The sequence below is a fragment of the Orcinus orca genome, chromosome 6 (genome assembly GCF_937001465.1).
Source record: "Orcinus orca chromosome 6, mOrcOrc1.1, whole genome shotgun sequence".
NCBI lineage: Eukaryota > Metazoa > Chordata > Mammalia > Artiodactyla > Delphinidae > Orcinus > Orcinus orca.
The window spans coordinates 61,976,236-61,997,233 of record NC_064564.1 but is presented as its reverse complement, the minus strand read 5'-3'; the positions used below and the strand labels follow the sequence as shown (position 1 = coordinate 61,997,233).

General features: G+C 36.5%; 1 protein-coding gene across 23 annotated transcripts in view; it reads right to left on the bottom strand.

Annotated features, from left to right (window-relative positions):
• PTPRD (protein tyrosine phosphatase receptor type D) overlaps positions 1-20,998 on the bottom strand; it is a 2,143,853-nt gene that overhangs the window by 662,585 nt on the left and 1,460,270 nt on the right. For all 23 annotated transcript variants that reach the window (XM_049711289.1, XM_049711292.1, XM_049711307.1 and 20 more), the window contains exon 10: positions 5,885-5,923. The gene's annotated coding sequence lies outside the window, so the exon portion shown is untranslated. The remainder of the gene's footprint in view (positions 1-5,884; positions 5,924-20,998) is intronic.

Here is a 20,998-nt window from a genome sequence, read left to right as displayed (position 1 = left end):
GATATATTGATGGCATCCTTATAGAGGAGCCAGCAAAGCATGCCTAAACAAACCCATAGAGACTGCGAGATAATAAATACATGTTGTTTTAAGCCACTGAGTGTGTGGTAATTTGTTACATAGTATAGAAAACTAATACATCTGTTCAATACATACTGAGTACCATGAGTCAAGCATTATTAAGAGTATTTGAGAAGACTACAAAAGAGATAAATTCATATACTCAAGGAAGTTATGGTAGGTAAGATGATTTCCTTTCACACACAGATACAGGGAAACTATTCACAATGTCAAATGACTGTTTTACTTTAAGTGGATATGAGAACAAGGTAGATCTATGAAATAGTATTGAAATTTTTATCAAGCTCTATCAGTTAAAGTCTAAGGCCATATGTATATATTTTTGCCATTCTGCAATCACCGTTATCTGTGAGGGCATGTATCCTTGCCATTACATCCTATATCATCAGGTAGAAGAGTAAAACTTCACAAAATTTCCTAACACTCAGCAATGCTAAAATAAACCCTGTGACTTGCCTTTGCTCAGGGCCATGATAACGTTCTCTGTATGGTTCAAATTTTAGGATATGTACTGTTGAAGGGAGCACTGTCATTTGCCTTTGCATTCACGATCCACTAGCTTACACTGTCAAACATCTATATCAAATCTATGTCAGAGAGTTGGCCACTGTCTCAGATTAAGTTTTCAATAAAGATCTTTGAGTGTCTGAATTTCTTTAATGAAATAGATAAACACAACTAATCATACTAACAGGGGCAGAAAGAAAGAGAGTTAAAAAGAGGGATGCAGATAGTACAGATGCTAATTTAAAAAAAAATAATGCAGTGATATTTGAAAACTCTTGCCAGGTCTTATGTTTGTTTGCTTTCAACTTGAGGCTTTAGGGACTCACATCAAAGTAACACAAGAGTAGCCAAACTCTGATATATTTTAAAGAGCTTCTGCAACAACAATTAATATGGAGTCGTTGACACTAGAATTAATGTTGGAAACCACTCTCAAGGTGATGGGGACAATAAATGGGCCGCGGGAGTTCCCCACAGTGCTGCACCATCATTGTTGTGTTCTATCACTGATCATTGATGATACCAAAAAAGCAATCACTCACAAGACAGAACTAGTAACAGTCTTCAAATATGAAAGGATGCTCACTCACTTCTATATTTGGTAACAGTTCATGTTTAATGAATAGTGGTGCTTTTTTCTTTTTTCCTGCCCTAAAGGGCATAAGAAACCAGCCTCCTCCTCTTCCTTTCCCTGCTGCATTATCAGTAGCACTGGAGGCCAGTTCATTCACTATCCTGAAATAGCCCTTTTGGATACCGATTTTTTTCCCAGATGTAAACATGTGGCTCTAAGAGAATATAGAAGATCCAAGTATTAGCACTACTGTATGGCCACAAATATATGGGCACTCCACACAGGACCAGCTCTGCCCTGAGCCAGACAGCTGAACTGACATCAAAATTCAGGGAAGACCATGGTGTACCAGGCACTGGAAAGTGTCTACTGTGCTTTTTCATAGTGGTAGCGAAAATGCCATTGTCAGCATTAGTTCCATTACTCTGGTCTCACTAACTCAACCCTTCCTTCCTTTCACAAACGGGCATTACAGTCACTCTAGAGGTCCATGTGCAAGCCGGGGTTCCTGGGTAACATGAATCCTTGCTAGGTGCATCTTATAGTTTAACCAGCCTGACGATGAGACTGCGCTCGGAGTGTCCCCTCACTCTTGAACTGCTATTGGCTGCTGCACGTTTGCCCTCTTGATGCCTTCTGATCCTCATCAACAGTAGTCGTGGTAGATAATGAACATTTTTCTATATCAAGTAAATTGTAAGCTCTGTGTAAGACTCACAGCGGAACAATAACTCTCCTTGGAAATAAAGAGGTAGCCATGTAAAATAAACAACTGTTTGGTCCATTGCTATTACCTCATTTCATTCTGGAAGCATTTATTTGAGTTTCGTGAACAAAGTGGATATTGTAAATAAAACTTCCCCACGATCCCAAGATTATGCTTAATTCTCAGAATCTAGATGGAAATATGCTTATGTTGAACAATTTAGATTATTGCTCATGTACAGGACTCCAAATGTTCCTCAATAACGACATCCCTGTTTCTCATCATGCCTTGAAAAACACTATCTAATAGCTCACCTTTTCCCTCTGAACTTTTCTATGCATTAAATCCTAAAGAATAAAGGATACCTATGTGATTACTTAGAATGAATAAGATCATAATCAACCCAAAAGAAAGCATTATGCTTGTCCAGAAACTCCTTACCAGGAAAACACCAAAGAGGAAATAAGAGTGTTTATCTATGGTAATAACAATACAGTTGCCTAGCAATCAATTTAAGTTCACTGTCATCTTTATCAAGCAGTGTATTTACACTGGAGACAATCTGAGGAAAGAGAAATCTGCACTGTGATATCAGCACAATGAAAACGTATTTCTAAACACAGCCTCTCATTTGCGAAACAAGATGATGACTACTTAAAACACAGGGTTTAGATAGGCGTGGATTATTTAAAGTTTCAAAATGTCATAACACATTTAAGCCTCAATCATTTCAACTTTTCTCCAAAATCACTTTTTCAACATTATACAATATATTCTACAGAATAGATAACACAGAATATTTCACTGAGGGAAAAATATTGTCACAGTATGTGTGTACATGTGTCTAAGTATTTGTATATATATCTGTGCATGAGAGTGTGTGTGTGTGTGTGTGAAGGACCAGAAAGAGAATTATTTGTTGATATTGTTTAACAGTCTAGGATAATTGGTCTAATAAAAGAATAAAACAAGTTTATTTTAATGAAGTTAATTAAAAACAATTATTTTTAAAATTAATTAATCATGCAGGGACTTGCATTTTACTTTTTCTAACAGCTTTTCTTTTTCCTTAATGAAGTTCAAGAGGCTAGTACCTCAAAGGGATTGTTCAATGTGCATTTAGATATAATAGTTATTCTCTTCTCTGACTTCAATAAGTACACCTAGACCAACTCAGATGAACCACAGACTTCACACCATCAGCAGAAAAGCAGGGCCAGAAAAGAGAAGCTTTGGGGTTTTGTTAAGAAAAGAAATGTCAGTAAGTAGAAAGAAAATAAAGTTTCTTTCTGCTAAACCGTCAGAGGAATGTAGATGTATTGGCACTTAAAGGTACACGCAGGAGGACTTGAGGTTGACTCTGCTGTCAACTGGCCAAGAAGGATGCATTTTTTTTAATGCTTACTAATGCCTCCCCATAGAGCTTACCCAAGGCACAATACTGAGTTAGCGAGACTGTCTTACTACTTACCCTTTCAGCATTCCTCATCCTCTTTTGGAACTAGCAATCACTTTTGCTTCACCTCCTCTTTACCGTAAAATGCTTTCTCTCCACCAATGTGGATAAAATCACTGTGATAATACTTCTACAAATATTTGTATTGAAAATATTATATTTCACTAAGGAAGGTAGGAGGGTGTTTTGTAATGTACATGAGCTGTGGGCAGAGTTCTGAGCCACAATTTCAGTTCCTTCCCTTTTCTAGCTAGGTGATCTTAGTCATGTTATTTGGCTGTTCTGAGAATTATCTGGAAAAGAGGACAATCAGATATTCTTTACATGACAGATGTGAGGATTATCTGAGGAGATGTTTGTAAAACCACCTAGCCTAGCACTACCAAAATAGGAGACAGCATCCTAGACTTTTTTTCCATTGAGGAACATAAAGTACCAGAAAGCAGGTGACGATTTTGATGATGCTGAAGGACATTTCCTGCACTCCAGATATAGAGCCATGATGATGGTGACTAAAGCTTTTTGAATGATAGGTTGATTTACCCTCCCCCACTCCCCAATAACATTTTAAATGATAAATTTGAATCACAAGTGCAAACACTGGCAACAATCCTTGCAAAATCATTTATGTGACTCATGGGATTCTGGATAGGAAACTCTAGAGAGCTAGAACCCAAGTGTCACCAGGTACGTCATATATTAATCTTGACCAAGTCCCAAATAATTTCAGATTGATAAGCTGTTCAAATGCCACAGCAATCTTGAGTAGGCAGTATTATCCTTGTTTTGAACATTAAAACATTGAGGCCCCGGGTGAGTAAGCGGATCTTAATGATGATGCTGAAATTTTACCCAGTATTTTGGAGTGAGAGTCAACAGGCACTTTCCACTCTACCATCATCAAAGTCTACTATATAGTTAGGAAAATAATGAATGGTGGACTATTAGTGATAGCTTTATACATAATAGACCATAAATAACCAAAATATTTTCCCCAAGATACTTCAAATGTTAGGAAGAAAGAGACCTTTTATTGTGATGATAAATGATTAACACATAATAGCTGCAAAAAAAAAACCCAAAAAAACCCAGCAACAACCATAAACCCAAAGCCACACTTCCTAATTAAAATACTGTGAAAATGCTGCTAAGAATTAATTTTTACCTATTTGTATCTTTATGCCAATAAAAAGGAGGTTACCTGGATGAATCTTTATGATTTACACTTCGGGACAGAAAACTGTCAATTCTACAAGGTTCCTTGGTAAATCTCTACATTAATATTGAGATCAGCACCCTTGTTCACTTCTCCTTTGCCTGTAAATAGCAATTACAGGATAACTACAGGGTAAATCTAGGGCTTTGTGTCCCCGAATGCAGGAGTAATTTGAGCTGTTCTGACTATAAATTTGAATTGTTTAACATACGCTTTCTGTAGATTAGAAACACATTTTAATGACTTATTTCACCTCTCTAAATGCATGATTTTCCCTTTTTTAGAAGTCAAGTGATTTCAAGAGTAGAGCAGGTTTAGAACACTCATAAGAAAACTTGAAACAAATCAAGAAACATTTTCCTCATTTGAGCATGGCTTAAATTGAGCATAGAGCAAGATTCACAGAAACATCAAATAATTATACAATGACTAGACGTTTTTCTTCCTCAATGAAATAGATAAAAATATTCAATGTTTCTATTTTTTAAACCACTCAAGTTCTAGTTTCAACTAAATTGTCAAATAAGTAGCAAAAATTAAAAATGTAACTTTCTCCATCTTTTATCATTTACTTTTATCTCTCCCCTTTTCTCAAGTACAACCTATTACATACCCTGTCTCTACCTCTTTTTAGTTTCCAATCTCTACTCTATAAATTTGTTCTACCTCTATTTCCTTTCTTCCAAATGTTCACAATAAAGTGTATGTAATCTGTTTACTCTCTTTATCCTTATGGTGATCTGCTTTCTTCCCTATTATTGACATTATTTTCAATTTTCCCCTTACTCCCCTTTTGACCATTATTTCACCTGTTCACTTTTCTACTCCATTAACTGATGGCCCTCCCCTCACCATCCCAACACATCTCATTCCAATTTGAGGGATGTACCTCACATTGTCCAAATCTCTCATGGTTCTCCATGAGGTAGGTTTGGCGAATCAAATGAACCACTCTGTGACCTGTTCTACTCTTAGGCAAGAGGTAGGAATAAGACAGTAATAGCATATATATGTTGTAAAAAATTACCTTATAAAAATTCACTCTAAGGATTTGAACTCACTCAAAATAAAAACATGCCCATTACTTTGTGCTTGGAATTTCACTCCATCTGTAATGTCTTTCTGTTTGCCTATCATACACAGAAAATTCATGCAGCTTTTTAAAGCCTCCAAATAATCTGTAAGTGTTGAAAGTTCACTTTTATTCCTCATGCGCTGTAATAAAATCGCTAACATTTTTCTAAGAAGCTACAGCTTATAGTAGTTAAGAAATACTATTAAGTAATAAAACAAAGAAAATTTGAAAACCACACTGAAAAAAAACTAGCATGTTTTAAATCTTACTTGTTCTTTAGATCCCACGGGTGTTCACCAGCCGTCTCCCTAAACAAAGAAGAAATGTGACAACAATTAAAATGTTGTGAAAACGATGCTATTAAAATACTCCTCATTTAGGTGGTGTGTTTTTATGTTACCTAGATAGTGGAAAATGTCAAATTCCAAAAAGAAGTGAAATTAGTTGTATTTTGGCATTTCCCTTCATTCTCGTTTTAAAGAGCAATTTAAAATTCACCTTTCAAAGCAACAATAAGCAAAAAAGCTATGATTATTCTAGGAAGAGAAATTACAGTTTAGAATATTAATTAAACATACAATATAATCAAAATTGTATATAATCTGAAATAAATAACAATACAATCATCAAATATTATTAAATTAAAAATTGTGTTGGAAAAGTCTACAAACAATTCTTACAAAATGGAATATTCTTTGCATTGTAAGGAATTCCTTGCATAGTTAAGATTTAGTTCTTTGGTAAACACACACAACGCATGCTCAGTTTCCGTGACTAACATCACAGGGTCTCTAGAAAGATAGAATCTCCCAAATCATGATGATAATGTTAAAAAAGAGAGAGACAAATCTAGATTTTAAAATTGGGCCAAGAAAAGGCTTATTAAAAATTTAATTAAAAATGAAAGTTCATTATTAATATAATTTTTATTAGGGTTGAAAAAGATAAAAACACATGAAAGTGTTACAGTGTTTCAGAAGTTTCATAAACCGTTTTGAAAATTGGACAACCCATACTGGCATTTTCCCAATGATTTTCATTAAACTTCCTCACCCTAGTTTTTTTGTTTGTTTGTTTTTTTGTAAGAATGGAACCAGAGAAATCAATTTGGATTCTGTGAGTAGCTTAGGCAAGTGGAAGTATTAATCCATCTCTATAAATTTCTAGAAAATGCCAGATGATCTTGAGTGGCATAAAGCTGATCAGTGGTTATTTGTAGACATGGGTGGGGAAAAGAGGACGGAGGCATTAAAAAGGCTATAAATTAAACTTTTGAAGTTGACAGATACGTTTGTTATCTTGTGATGATGGCTTTAGAGATGACAAAACTCATCAAACTGTATGCTTTAACATGTGTTGTGTATTATAGCTATAACTTCATAAAACTCTAAGATAAACAAGTGGAAGTGTGTGAAATAGATATTTAATCTAGGGCATTAACTGCCTGGTTAGCCAATTGAAAAATTAATGGAGGTTGCTATTATTGCAATTTTTGTTTAAAAGATTATTCGGCTGCTGTGCGATTACCAGGTTGGATAGAGGGTGGTTGGATGGGGAGATAAAATTCTGTAAGGAGGCTTGGACTACCATATTGGTAGTGGAGTTAAAGGCTGCTGGACTGATGCTGGACCTACATGATAGAACAAGTAGGTACAAGGAAAAGACTTCCTGAGGCACTGGATGTGAAGGTAGGGCAACATAAGGAACCAAGGATGATGGGCATTTTCTGGCTCAAGCAACTGGATACATGGTGCTGCCATTTCCTGAGATAGTGAAGATTGAAAATATATTAATATTTGAGGAAAATATAAGAGTTCCATTTTGGACATATTATTTGTGAAACCCCATGAGACAACCAAACGGAAATCTTAAGTCAGGGAAAGGTTTCTAGAACTCAGAGGAAAAGTCTGAGCTACACAAATAATTTTGAGAATTTCCAGCATATAGATAAGTATGGGTAGATGCCATGACATGGAGACAATGTCACTGAATGTGAATAGAGAAAGAAACTCAGAGTCAGTATGCTACATGGTTTATCTACCTGGATGTTTGCATCTCACCTCCCTCCTCCAAATAACCACAATGAGGGTGAAAAGGAGTTCTGTGAGCTAGAAGCTAATTTAAATTATTTCTTACGTTTCTGAGAGGCTACTTTCTAATTCTTATGTAGAAAAGTTCAAAAATAGATAGGAAACCAAAAAATATAATATTTTAGGAAATTAACCAAATTTGTCTCCAGTTCGATACTGAAATTATCCTCAAAGACTCTTGGATGTCTAATTACTTATTTAATAGGTGCTTATAATTACCTCATCTAAAGATCATGTCTTAAATAATATTGATATATCTTTTACTACATACATAATTTTAAAATCAAATTAGAGGTGAAGAATAAAGCTTTGCTAAAATTCTCAACAAGATGTCAAAATAATTTGCAGAACATTATTTTTGCAAGATGTGTAGGAAATGTGGAAAAAAAACTATGATATGATTTGATAAAAGTAGCTGGAAACTGTTCTGTGATGCTCTGCAATCAGCAGCTCTTACAAACTCATGATGATTGCTCATAGAAGCAGAACAAACAATTTTGGAATTAAGTTTATTATTATAGAAGGAAAATAAAACATAGGGATTTCATGTCTCGTATGAATGTTCTCCAAACTATTACTCATTTGAGAATCATGATCTATGGTAGGCTTGGTTTTGTTGGTTTCCACTTGCTTTGAGCATTGCTGGGATGTTGGGAAGTCATGTAACCTTGCTAGATTTGTGGTTCTTCCTCTGTAAAGTGGAAATGATACAACTTCCAAGGGTTTTGGTGAGAATAAATGGGATAAGGTACACAAAAATTATTTTTACAGTGCAAAGTACCATAGACTGCACTACAGCAGTAATAATGAGACATAATATCTAATGGTGGCAACTGAAATTACTCAAAAGAAATATTCAGTGAATTTATGTACTGTAATTTCATTTACGATTTTCCAAGTCATTAATAAAGCCTAGAAGGAAATAACATCAATCTTCAGATGTTGATGAAAGAAAATAAATGACAGAAACACACATTTTTTAAACTTTGTACACTTTGTTGACTGTTAGTAGTTTTTGGCATTCACAATAAAATAAAAGGTCTAGTACCTGTTCACAGTGCATTTCTTGGACTGAAACACTATTCTGAATCTCTCCTATTCCTTTTTTTTTTTTTTTTTTGCGGTACACAGGCCTCTCACTGTTGTGGCCTCTCCCGTTGCGGAGCACAGGCTCCGGACGCGCAGGCTCAGCGGCCATGGCTCACGGGCCCAGCCGCTCCGCGACATGTGGGATCTTCCCGGACCGGGGCACGAACCCGTGTCCCCTGCATTGGCAGGTGGACTCTCAACCACTGCGCCACCAGGGAAGCCCTCCTATTCCTTTTTTTATACTTAGTTGCTTTCATAATTTTCTAATTTATATTTCTTCTTTACTCCTTGTGATATTGCTCCCTTTTTTTCATTATTTCATCTCTGATTCAGAGTAAATCATTAATTATAATTGTGTAGTTTTTATTTTTCATTTTATAAAAATAATATTTTCCTTTTTAAAAAAAATATAATATTCACTGTTGAAATTACAAAAATATACTGAAGCAAAAAAATAAAACAAAATCATTCATAATCCTATTACCAATACTTAACTGCTATTGACTTTTTGGTATATAGCCATGTGGTCTCTTTTCTGTGCACTAATATATATTTTGTAAGTTCAGTAATGGCATGTTGTTTCTATTTTTTACTTACTATTCTATGAATATTTTTAAATGATATAGTTGTTTTTCTACCACATTTTTAGGTACTGCATACCTAACTATTTTGAATTTGAATTTTATGGATGAAATATAATTTGTTAGACCCATCAAAAAGGCTGCTGTCAGTTCTTTTTTCTTATATAAGCAGCCCTGTGATAAACATCCTTAAGGCTATATATCTGCATGAATCATGATTATTTCCTTAGGATGAATTGCTGGACTCAGTCAAGCCTGCATACCAAGTTACAAAAGTTATAATACCTACTGCCAAATTGCACTCCATAACATTCAACACTCCTCCCAGCAAGCCATGAAAGCGCCTCCTTCCTCACACTATAGCTAATAGTAGATATTGCCATTTTAAAATGTTTACATTTTTGTCAATTTGATAAATCAAATTACATCTCTTATTTTATTGTATGTTTTTCTGGTTATCAGTTGGGTTGAGAAGTTTTTTGTGTTTTTTAAAATTTGTATTTGTTAGTTTCTGAAATGCTTGTTCAATTTGCATAGTTATCTATCTCTTTGGTATAATCACTTGTAATAACTTCTTATATATTGAGGATATTCACTATAATCATAAAAAATTTGATTAAGAAGACTGATGATAACCTCAAAATTTCCAAGATTAACACATGTGAAGATTCGTCCTAAAACCCAAGAGAAAATTAAACAGCTTTCTTAGTTTACTGAGATGCAAAAGTGATTGTAAGTAGATGAGTGAATTCAAGTAATTTCAATTTCATGCTTCATTTTTTATTACTCTATTTTCATTCAAATTTGAATCAATGTTAAACTTAGTCTATTGCTGTACTGTCCCTTGAAAAAAAATTTTGGATTCTTTATATCAACATATTTTTATTCACTATTATGTCTATATTTTACTTTCTCTTTCTTTTTTTTTTTTTTCTCTTTTTTTTTTTCTTTTTTTCTTTTTCTCTTTCTTTTGAAACTATGTGAACATGTTTTTTCCTTATTGCCCAAAAAGAATAAACTGGTCTAACTGAAGTTTTCTTGACATATTACCCTAAGAGGGAGGACTTACTGGTGTAGCTAAGGTTAAGAGAAGAACCAACTTGCAGTACCATCTTTGTGTAAGGTTTTTCTGTGCTCAGGAAGGGCCTGAATGCTTTGTCTCAGTGTTGATGTCATTACATAGAAAGTGACGTCTTTGAGGTCAGCAGCTAATCACAAATGTAATCACAAAGGGATATGTATTCTTATGCATACTCCTCTAGACTTTGGCTTAGGTATACTTATTCAGGGGTAAAAACTAGAAAATTAGGAACTCATGTAGCTTCAGAGATTGTAAACTAGTTGATGTTCGCTAGTGGTTAGCCAATAAGTGTGCCATACCAATAATGAGAACTGAAATAAAGTATCTTACATTACCATCGTGCATTATAATCTGTTCACTATCTCATGCCACTCTAAATAACTTTGTTTCTATACAGACAGTAGGAACTACAGTTTGAAGTAAAACAGTCAAGGTTTCTGCTCTGATAGAGATAATATGCTAATGAGTAACACAGGTAATAAACAACAAAGGTAGATAGATGGACAGACAGACAAATAGAAGAATGGATACTTTCAGGCAAGATTGTATGGGCAGTGTTGGGTAATGCTGAATAGGGTAGTCAGGAAAATCTTGTTGAAAGGTAATAATCTGAGCTGAGACCTGAATAACAGAAAGGAGAGCCATGCTAAAAAGAAGGGTGAAGGCCTCTAGAAGGGGCATATATGTGCAAAGACTCTGACACAGGAAAAAACTTCAGTGTTTGAAGAACACAAATGTGCTCAGTGTGGCTGGAGCATAGTGAGCTAGGAAGAGCCTGATACAGGAGGAGTGGGAGAGGAGGTGTAGGCCAGGTCACAGATTATGTGAGACTTTTTTTTTTTTTTTAAAGCACAGGCTCCAGACGTGCAGGTTCAGTGGCCATGGCTCACGGGCCCAGCCGCTCCGCGGCATGTGGGATCATCCCGGACCGGAGCACGAACCCGTGTCCCATGCATCGGCAGGCAGACTCTCAACCACTGCGCCACCACGGAAGCACTATGCAAGGCTTTTTAATCATGGTAAGAAGCTGACCACAGTCAGATAACCGGGGGCTACCATGATGATGACAATGATGACGGTCAAGATCAAGTTGACTACGAACTCAACAGTATAGAAAACCGTCTTTTATCACCTAAATGTTATATAGCAAGCCAGTCATTGAGTCTGGTTTCTTGTTCAGACTCTGTTCAGTTTTATTTTCTCTACGTTCTGTTATTGCCTGGAGTGGTGATGCTTTTTTCACCTCTTAAGCCTAAAGTTGATAACTGCCCTTGATTTCTGTTTGTTTGTTTCTATTTCTTTTCTTAAGGCATTTGCCAATGTTTGGATTGATTTTAGTGCTGAAGAAGCACTTAAAAGACTCAACAGATTTACTTAGGAATTAGATTTCTGAAATTCAAATTATTTTAATGATCTATAATTAATAGACATTTTTATAGCTCTTTCATTCTCTACCTACCCCATGTCCCAAACCCCTTTATTTTAAGCCACACTTTCCTGCACACATATTTTAGCCCTACCAGCCAACACACACACAAAAAGCAAAAGCTACAATTGACAATCTAGGAAGGAATCTCCCATTTCAAAGCACTGTGTCCTGAACTACTCCTTTTGCCTGTTTAAGTCTCACCTGCTTGAACGTCTATTTATTTTTTCCAATTACGGCTTTTTCCCTTTACTGTAAAGTCCACTCTGTATCCTTTGCTTTGGCACCTGCTATGTTTGGTGTTCTTCCCAACACTATTTCAGGTTGTACCTCAGCTTTCCTACACAGCCTCTGGCATACATCATGCCTCTTTTCCAGCCAATTTTCTACCCACGCCCTCCACTTTCCCAGTTGGATTCACCAAATGTAACTGTCAACCAGTATAGAATTTGCTTCCCCCTACCGTGGCACTCTTTGTCCACATTTAAATTAACAATGACCTTAATTATAAGAAGAATAAATAAATAAACAAACAAATATAAACACACACACATAACATGCATTCGCAAGTTAGGTTTTATCCATTTGACAATAGCTGTTACGTGGAAAACACATCCATATGTAAACTATACAGATGCTCTAATTTTGTTTGCAGTCATCCAAGAGTTTAAAGAATATATACTGATTGAGTTTAAGAAGGATTTTTTTAAATTACTTTTTAAGTTACTCTTGTAAATAGTAAAAGTTTTGGACTTCAGCCATTTTTTTAATGGTTAAATTATTTTTTAATTTTAATTAAAAAATATTAGAGTACAGTTGATTTACAATATTGTGTTGGTTTCATGTGTACAGCAAAGTGAATCAGTTATACATATACGTATATCCACACTTTTTAGATTCTTTTCCCATTATAGGTCATTACAGAGTATTGAGAAGAGTTCCCTCTGCTATACAGCAGGTCCTTATTAGTTACCTATTTTATATATAGTCGTGTGTATATGTCAATCCCAATCTCCCGATTTATCCTTCCCTCCCCTTCCCCCCTAGTAACCGTAAGTTTTTTTCCTACACCTGTGACTCTATTTCTGTTTTGTAGATAAGTTCATTTGTATCATTTTTTTAGATTCTGCATATAAGTGATATCATATGATATTTGTCTTATTAGCAGGAAGATTATAGTATAATTTTAAGAGCTGATGTGGGGCTTTTACCCAAATTAGTTTCCTTAATGCCAATCATTGTACTATATATTTGTATCTTGAAATCATCAAGCTTCAAAAGCTCCCAATAAAATTAGAATTCATCTGAAAGTCCTCTCACATATCATGGAGGTGATGTGGGCTGTAAACAGGGAATGGATAGGCCTGAAGGGAGACCAGAGCATTTAGTGATAGTGGAAATTGAGTGTCTCAAAGTACAGATTTCACTTATTTAACAATTTTATGTAAGATCTGTTTTTGTCAAGCTTACCATATATTTTATAATATGTTAACGAGTCATGCCCTTCAAACTAACCACCATTTTGTCTACTGACAGTTTTGTCTTATATAAAATGATAGTAACATTAACAAATCCCCATCTCAAGGAAATATTAGCCACATTCAACCTCTCTACACTCTACACCAGGCTCATTACTTTAATCAGCCATTCTTCGTGTGAAATCTCAAGTGCTCCTTGTGTATGTAAACCTATAACCCACCATCACATCTACCAATCCCTGATAAAGCATTTGCCAAAGAGTTTAAACATGCCCATGAGTGATTGTACAAAACCTCCCTATCACAAATTGGTGTTGGAGATCCCTTATCAAATCACTTTTTCCAACACATTCTTTTATTAAATCTTCTAAATGTGTTTCTGAGAATTCCTCCAAACTGATAAGATAATCAGACGATATTTGTTGGAGCTCACTAAATTACGTAGTCCATAATATTATTATGCTTACTATTTTTCAGACATCAATATTCTCATCACTCCATATACAAATAAATAAATCATAGAGCTGAAATTGTACTAGCTTCACTTGACTTTCCATTTAGTGTATATTATTCTTCTAATTCTAATATTTATTTTTCCAAAACAAGAATAAGTATTACATTTTGGAAAATAAATCTTAACTAAAACCTGTAACGTTAACCTTATAATAAATTAGTAATAGTATAGTGAGTTATCACAGCTAATTGGTAAATAATAAAAGACTGTTAATTAATAAAGTCTATTTATACACTTATATTTTAGGAATCTGTACTATCAACACTCCATCAACAAATATTTACTGTGTCTTCTCTGTGAAAAGCACTCTGGGACATCAGGGGCTGAGGGAAGTATCAGCCCTCGAGATATTGACAATCTGGCTAGGGTGCAGTTCTCATGCATTAATTATGAAAAGTAGCACATTAAAAAAAAGTAACACATAGCACATGCCAGCTACATAGTATAGCTAATATCTGTCATGAGATGAGGTCAAAGTCTTGTGGTGGTTAGGGAAATCCCCCCAGGAGAGTTAGAACTTAAGCTGGGAGAGCCTTGAGATATGATCAAGATCTAATTATGTTGGGAAAAGGAGGAATACAAGGGTAAGAGCATGAGCAAACAACGGAAATGGGAGGCACAAGGAATAATGTAAAGCTGCATTGCTCAGTACGGTAGCCGCTAGCTACACATGGCTTTTGAGCACTTCAACTGTGGCTAGTCGGAATTTAGATGCATGGTTTCAAAGGCTCGGTATGAAAAAAAAAGGGAAATATCTCTTTAATATTATTTATTATATATTGAAACGATAATATTGAGGATATATTGGGTTAAACATAACAACAGTGGTATTAAAATTAATTTCACTTGTTTCTTTTTGCATTTCTAATGTAGCTACTAGAAAATTTAAATTACATTTGTGTAAAGTCACATTTGTGGCTGGCATTATTCTTCTATTGGACAGCATCAAGTCACTGAGTAATTGTAAAGAGGCTGGGTTTATTAAATAAGTATTTTAAAGAAAAGTAATCAGGCTAAAAAAAGTGCTGACTGGTTAGGAGAGGCTAGAGACTAGAAATATGAATAATTACCACCTATTCAAAGGCCTACACATAAAGTGTCAAGGGCTGAATGAAGCAGGTGGCAGTGGAGGAGAGATGGCGTGGCATTATATATTTTTCTGTGTCTGATTACTTCTGCTTGACAATATATTTTTTTAGATTGTTCCCACTGCCAGAGACATTATACAAGGAGACTTTTGGAATACCTAACTCTAGTGACTAGATGTGAAGACAGAAAGAGAGAGGAATCGAATATGTCTGCCATTGCAAACTGAGGAGACAGGGAAAATGATGATGCCATCGGTGGGAGTGAGGAATTCGATGGGGGGACATGCTTTGCAGGGAGAGGTTTTAAGCCTTGGACTGTTTTGTAGTGGTGGAGTCGTGATGATGATTAATCTCTCCACGGAATGAATGTAAGGAACAGGTAGAGATGGCTAAGTCTGATATAATGATGTACATCAATGAGTAAATGTACTTAAGCCTTCTGTAAAACAGAAGTGGAATTCAGGGAGGGAATGATCAAATTAATGATAGCGATTAGACAGCCATCTTGGTAGAATTCAATATTGAATTCAAGAGTACAGGGTGATGTCAGGTGGTGACTTTTCTGACAGTTCAAACGCAGAGCCAAGAACTGAAGCATAGAAAATACTGACATTTGGAGGTTGGGAGAGGATGCTCTATGAAGATAAATTGATCAGTTATGGAAACAGGAAGAGAACAAAGACAATGTGGGATCATGGAGCCTAAGGAACTATAAAAATATCAAGAAGGAAGAGATGGCCAACAGGAGAAAATGTTTTAAGAAATGTATAAAAGACTGTAGATGGTATTTTACTATTTAGCATCAAAATATTAGCCAGTAGGAATACAATCCTCAACCATGGGATCTAAGAGACAGCAGATGTTCCATGATCTGTCTTTCTGCCTTTGGATCACCTGGCCCATGCTTGGGCTTTTCTCCACATATGTTTGCCCTCCTCTCATTCTCTGGTAATCACACCTATCCCATAAAGTTTCTGCTGAATAGTGTCAGATTTACCGTTTCCTGTAGCATTTAATATCTGCATCCTCAATCAGCACTTATCACAGACTGCCTATTTTGTCTTTCGTACACAGTATTCTTCGGACTCCAAAGTTATTCATCTTCCACCTTGCTATCTCCTTAGGATTGCCCTTAATGTTTAAAATACTGCATTCTTAGAGGAAACAGAACTGATAAAGATTCAAGGCTAAGGCTAGCAGGAATGCTTGATCTGGCCTGTGACAGCCACAGTGCTCCCATGGACCTATATGTCATCACTGGCTTTTCATTTCTCCACCAGTTTTTATGCTTTGTTTCTCCTTAGGGCCTTTACTGTTATTTAAGGGTGGAACCAACATTCTTTCATTCATTCATTCAACAAGGCACCAAAATATTTAAAAGGTTATAAAATGAATTCTATATGCATCCTGCATACCCTCAACTGCAATTTATATGCATGTTTACATGTCTCTCTTCCATACCTGAATGTAAGATCCTTGAGGAAAAGAACAGGTTATTATACACCTTATCGATATTTGTACTCTAAATGCCTAGATAGTTCTTGGCACCGAGCAGACTGTCAACTCACATTTGCTTAATTAATATATAAATCAGCCAAAGTGTGCATTCCTTCCTGAAAGAGCTGACAAACTGAGAAAAGAAGACAAAATGTGTACAAGCAGCCAGAGTACAGATAGGAAGGAGATGCCTGATAAAAGAAGTACTCAGATAAAAACATATTAGGAGTTAAGTGAAAGGAAAAAAAAAAATGTCGTACAGAAAGGATGGGAGAAGGCTTCCTGGAGAAGCTGGCATTTGAGCAAAGGCCAGAAGGAGGGTGAGAATGGGAAATTTCACTAAAGGGAACAGGGATTGTTGGTCCTGCCCCAAAATATTTATCCCTTTATACTTATTCAGAAAAAAAATACCCATGTTCCCACGTCTGGTTAGTTTTTACTTGAACTCGTGTGATCATTTTTCCTTTACAAAAAGTTTTTTTTTTTTTTTTTCCCATAAAAAATTTCCTTACAATATGTAGATGCAGAGCCAAATTTTATTTTAAGGACGACAGCATTTTTACCTCCTGTTTTGTGTGAGGGTCTGTGGGTTGTAGGAGATGAGAAAAGAGAGCTCCCAGCTGCCACAGCCCAACAAAACCCCTGAAAGTGATGACTGCATCCATTTCCACCCAGTGCCACTTTCTGAAAGTGATGTTTTTGAAAGGAGGATTGCAAATAGTTGCTGCTTCTCAAAACTGCGGCTGCTTTTCAGGATGCGGCCATTGCTATCTCCATGCTGACGCAGCTCCCAGCGTTGGCACCAGCCTGACTTTGAACTGTTTTAAGATATTTCATTCCCAACAATAGAGTATTCCACAAAAAGAAAGAGGCCTTGTTTTTAATAAGCTGAAGTGGATGAAATGGGCAGTCATGAAGTAAAAATGATTATGAGGGAGGGAAGTGGAGACCTCGTGAGTGCCCCTCCTACCCTGTCCTCCACGACAGCGATGTTCTCTGGGTGATGCTCTGAAAAGGTATGCATAAGTGGGGGGTGGGGAATGAGTACAAGGGGAAAAATAGACAAGATTTAAAGGATGCGGCATTTTCTGCACCTACGAGGTATTATGCTGGAAAGAGCTTGTGTGTTAGGACAAGGTTTGTATCCCAGTTCTACTCTTTAGCAGTATATATTTTTTAACTTGCTAAGTTGCTTAATATTTCCAAGTTCAGGTTCCTGCATATGGAGCTTGTATTAATTACTTCTCAGTGGTGACCTGAGAGTTTTGAGATAACATCAGAAACTAGTCAGTTCATAAATGTTGGTATCCCCTGCTCCAGCTTGCCTTCCTTTCCTTTCTTCACGGAGTGCACGAGTGAAACCTCTCTGTCAGGGACTTCTCAGACCAGTCGATTCACTGCACACGATTGGAATGAGGGCTGCATTATTCTTTGCTGCAAAGATGGTGCTAATCACCCGCCATCTGTAGTGTTTGTGCGCGTACTTTTCCATGCCTGATGGAGACACATTTGTATGCTAGGATAGGCAGCTGGACTCTTGTCCTCCATTCTTTTTTGATCTTCATTTCTCATTTCACTCATTGGGAGAACTCCACAGACGTGACACACAACTTGGCAATAATCAGGTTAGTGTTTTCAGGTAAAGACTTTCCATTTCCAAGGATGAGACACGGTTAGACACACCAAATGCTACTGCTGGAAAAGGCCTTGGAAAACATCTCATCCAAACTCTTCATACAGATGAGGAAACAGAGGCTTAAGAGCTAACTTGCTCAAAACATAAAGAAATGTAATGGCCAGGTTCAGATTAGAACTCAGATTCCTGCTGTTCAGCTCAGGGAGCTTTCCAATCATTCTCATACCTCTCAGAGAGAGGCATTTTGCCAACTTTTTTGGAAGAACATACAACCACAGTAAATCCAAATGTTACATTCAAGGACAGTCACATAAGAATCTGTAAAGGGATGGTTCTGATTCTGACTATCTTTTGGAAAATACTAGAGATAACCCCTTGAAAGATTATCTTTTCCTTCTTTGATTAGCAACAGTTTTGAATGCACCCTTGTTTAGAAACACATGGGCACATGACCACACACACACACACATACACACACACACAGTTCTCCTGTTCTCTCTCAGGATAAGTTAGTTGCCCAGGTGGTCTCATTAATGACTGCACTCTCTCAGGCATGAAACACCATGACTTTTTGCTTTTGGGACTGCAGTATGCAAATTGACTAGAGTCAATCGTACCTGATTTTCTAAATTGCCTCTGCTGTAACAATTCTCCCACCTGGTAATAAGCCATTGAAATTAAACAATGGGATTGATTACAAATCCCTCACTCTGGGGAAACTCCGTTAGTTTTACCTGAATAAAAACTGCAGAACAGGGCCCAATTTGGGGTAAGTGGTGTACAAGATGCTTCAGGAAGCACAGTAAAAATAACTTTGAAGAAGTTTAAACATTACTCTTTAGCCACAGGCAATATCAAGCAAACAGAATTTTATTTACAAGTCACATAAAGGCATGCTTAAGTGAGTATTGCCTGATGCAGGCCAGAATTGATAGAGCTCATACTTATTTGAGCTCAGCTCTTGACACAGATAGTGGGCTTCAGGTGAATCCTGGAACCTCCATGGCTCTATTAGAAATCCATACATAGTATAATTCTCCAGCTTGAGATTTTCTAATTTCAAGCCACAGATAACTAGTAGTTGGGAGACCTGGAGAGGAGTCCCATATCTTAACTCACCAGCTGTTTGATGTTGGGCAAGTAATTTAACCTTTCCGAATCTCAGGTTTCAATTACCTAACTTGGGTTTTAAATACCTGCTCGTTTCCCAAGATTGTTGTGAGGATCAAATAAAACCTTGTACAAAATATGACTTGAAAACTGGTAAGTGCACGGTAAACGTGGAGGCTTTGTCTTTTTCGAGGCAGTCATTTTTACTGAGCTCGTGCACAATTCTACAAAACACAGATTTCAGCCAATGGTGAGGTTGGCCTTCTTTTCCTGACCTAACCTCATATGCAATGGCTGCAGTATAGGTGGACTTTGGAGTCAGATAAACCTATGTCATATGAGTCTTCCATTTACTGGCTCTAAGTCCAGGGGCAAGCTAGCCAGCTGCTGAGACTCATCAAAAAATGGGCACTGAAATAATACTCGCCTCAAGGGCTACTGTGAGAATCAACATTGCTGTGGATGGAACATGAACACCATGCAATTAATGTTACCTATTATTATTAGCAGAGAATAACTGCAACATGCAGGAATAGTCACATCATGCCTCGTTCTGAACAAAGCAAAGGCTTTCATTGCCTGGTATAGTCTGAAGTATGGGCGAGAATTATTCAGATTTCTCTCTTACAAGGAGGGATGCCTAAGGACCTATAAGAAGACTGATGAGACACTGAAGTCCCTGGGATCTCATTCCCTAGATAGCGAGCTCCCGGAGTGTGGGATTAGATTTTTTGCATCCCACCAATATTAGCAGTCATAGAGCCTAGCACACAGTCTGGCACATGGCCAGATGTATGGTAAACATTTTGCATGAATGAGAAAAGAAATCTTTGGCTGTGAAAGGACACATAGGAATGAAAAATATGAAACTTCATTCCTTGAAAATAAGGGCAGGTATTTCCTTCTCTTTCCTTTCTGTCAGAATACTGACCATTGAAATTTAAAAATGTTAAGTACTTTCACTGTCATTTCCAATGTATCTTCTTAGAAATTATATAAGCCTTTTGTTAACATTAGGACCTAGGAATATGGTTCTCAAGGACCTGGCAGCCATCTCTTGGAAATGTAAATATCTAGGGAGGGGGTACCCCTATCTCCTAGTTTCTGTGGGAAGGTAGGAGCCTAATTTTGGTGGGCCCCTTGCTCCACATTATAAAATTCCTTCCTATCAAAAGACATGAATTTTTTGTTTCCTCCCACAACCCTTTTGGATAAAGTCAAGTTAACACAGATGGTCATCCCAATCACCAGGTAAAGTTAGAATGAATGATGAGTGACCAATAATGCTGTCAAGTCCTCTTATTTGAAGACTAGTTATTGCTGATCTTGAAAATATATACGTGATGTGATGCATCTGCTTGGCTATATCAAAGGATGAGATTTCTTTCTGTCTGCAATCTCAGCGAATTGTCTGTGATGCATATCACACTCTGGTTTAATGCTTATTCAATAATAAGGGTGTTTTCTTTCTCTACTTATTACCTTTGTGAAGAGGAATTCTGGGTTGGGAGAAGCACTTTTTTTTTTTTTTTTCTTTAATTATATTTCCCCAATACTTGCTAAGCAGAGCATCACGTCTCCCAGTCTAAATGGTATCTGATGACTACGGATATAAAGAATGGTCTGCAGGATTTCATATCAACTTCATTCTGTTAGGCTGTGTATTAGACAATAAACTGCATTTTTCTAGGATCTTTCATTCAGAAGCTGTCAGGGGTTTTATTATTGAAGTGGGAATAGACAGCACTGGAGTTCTTGGCCCTTCCATCAGAAATAGATACAAACTCAATTTC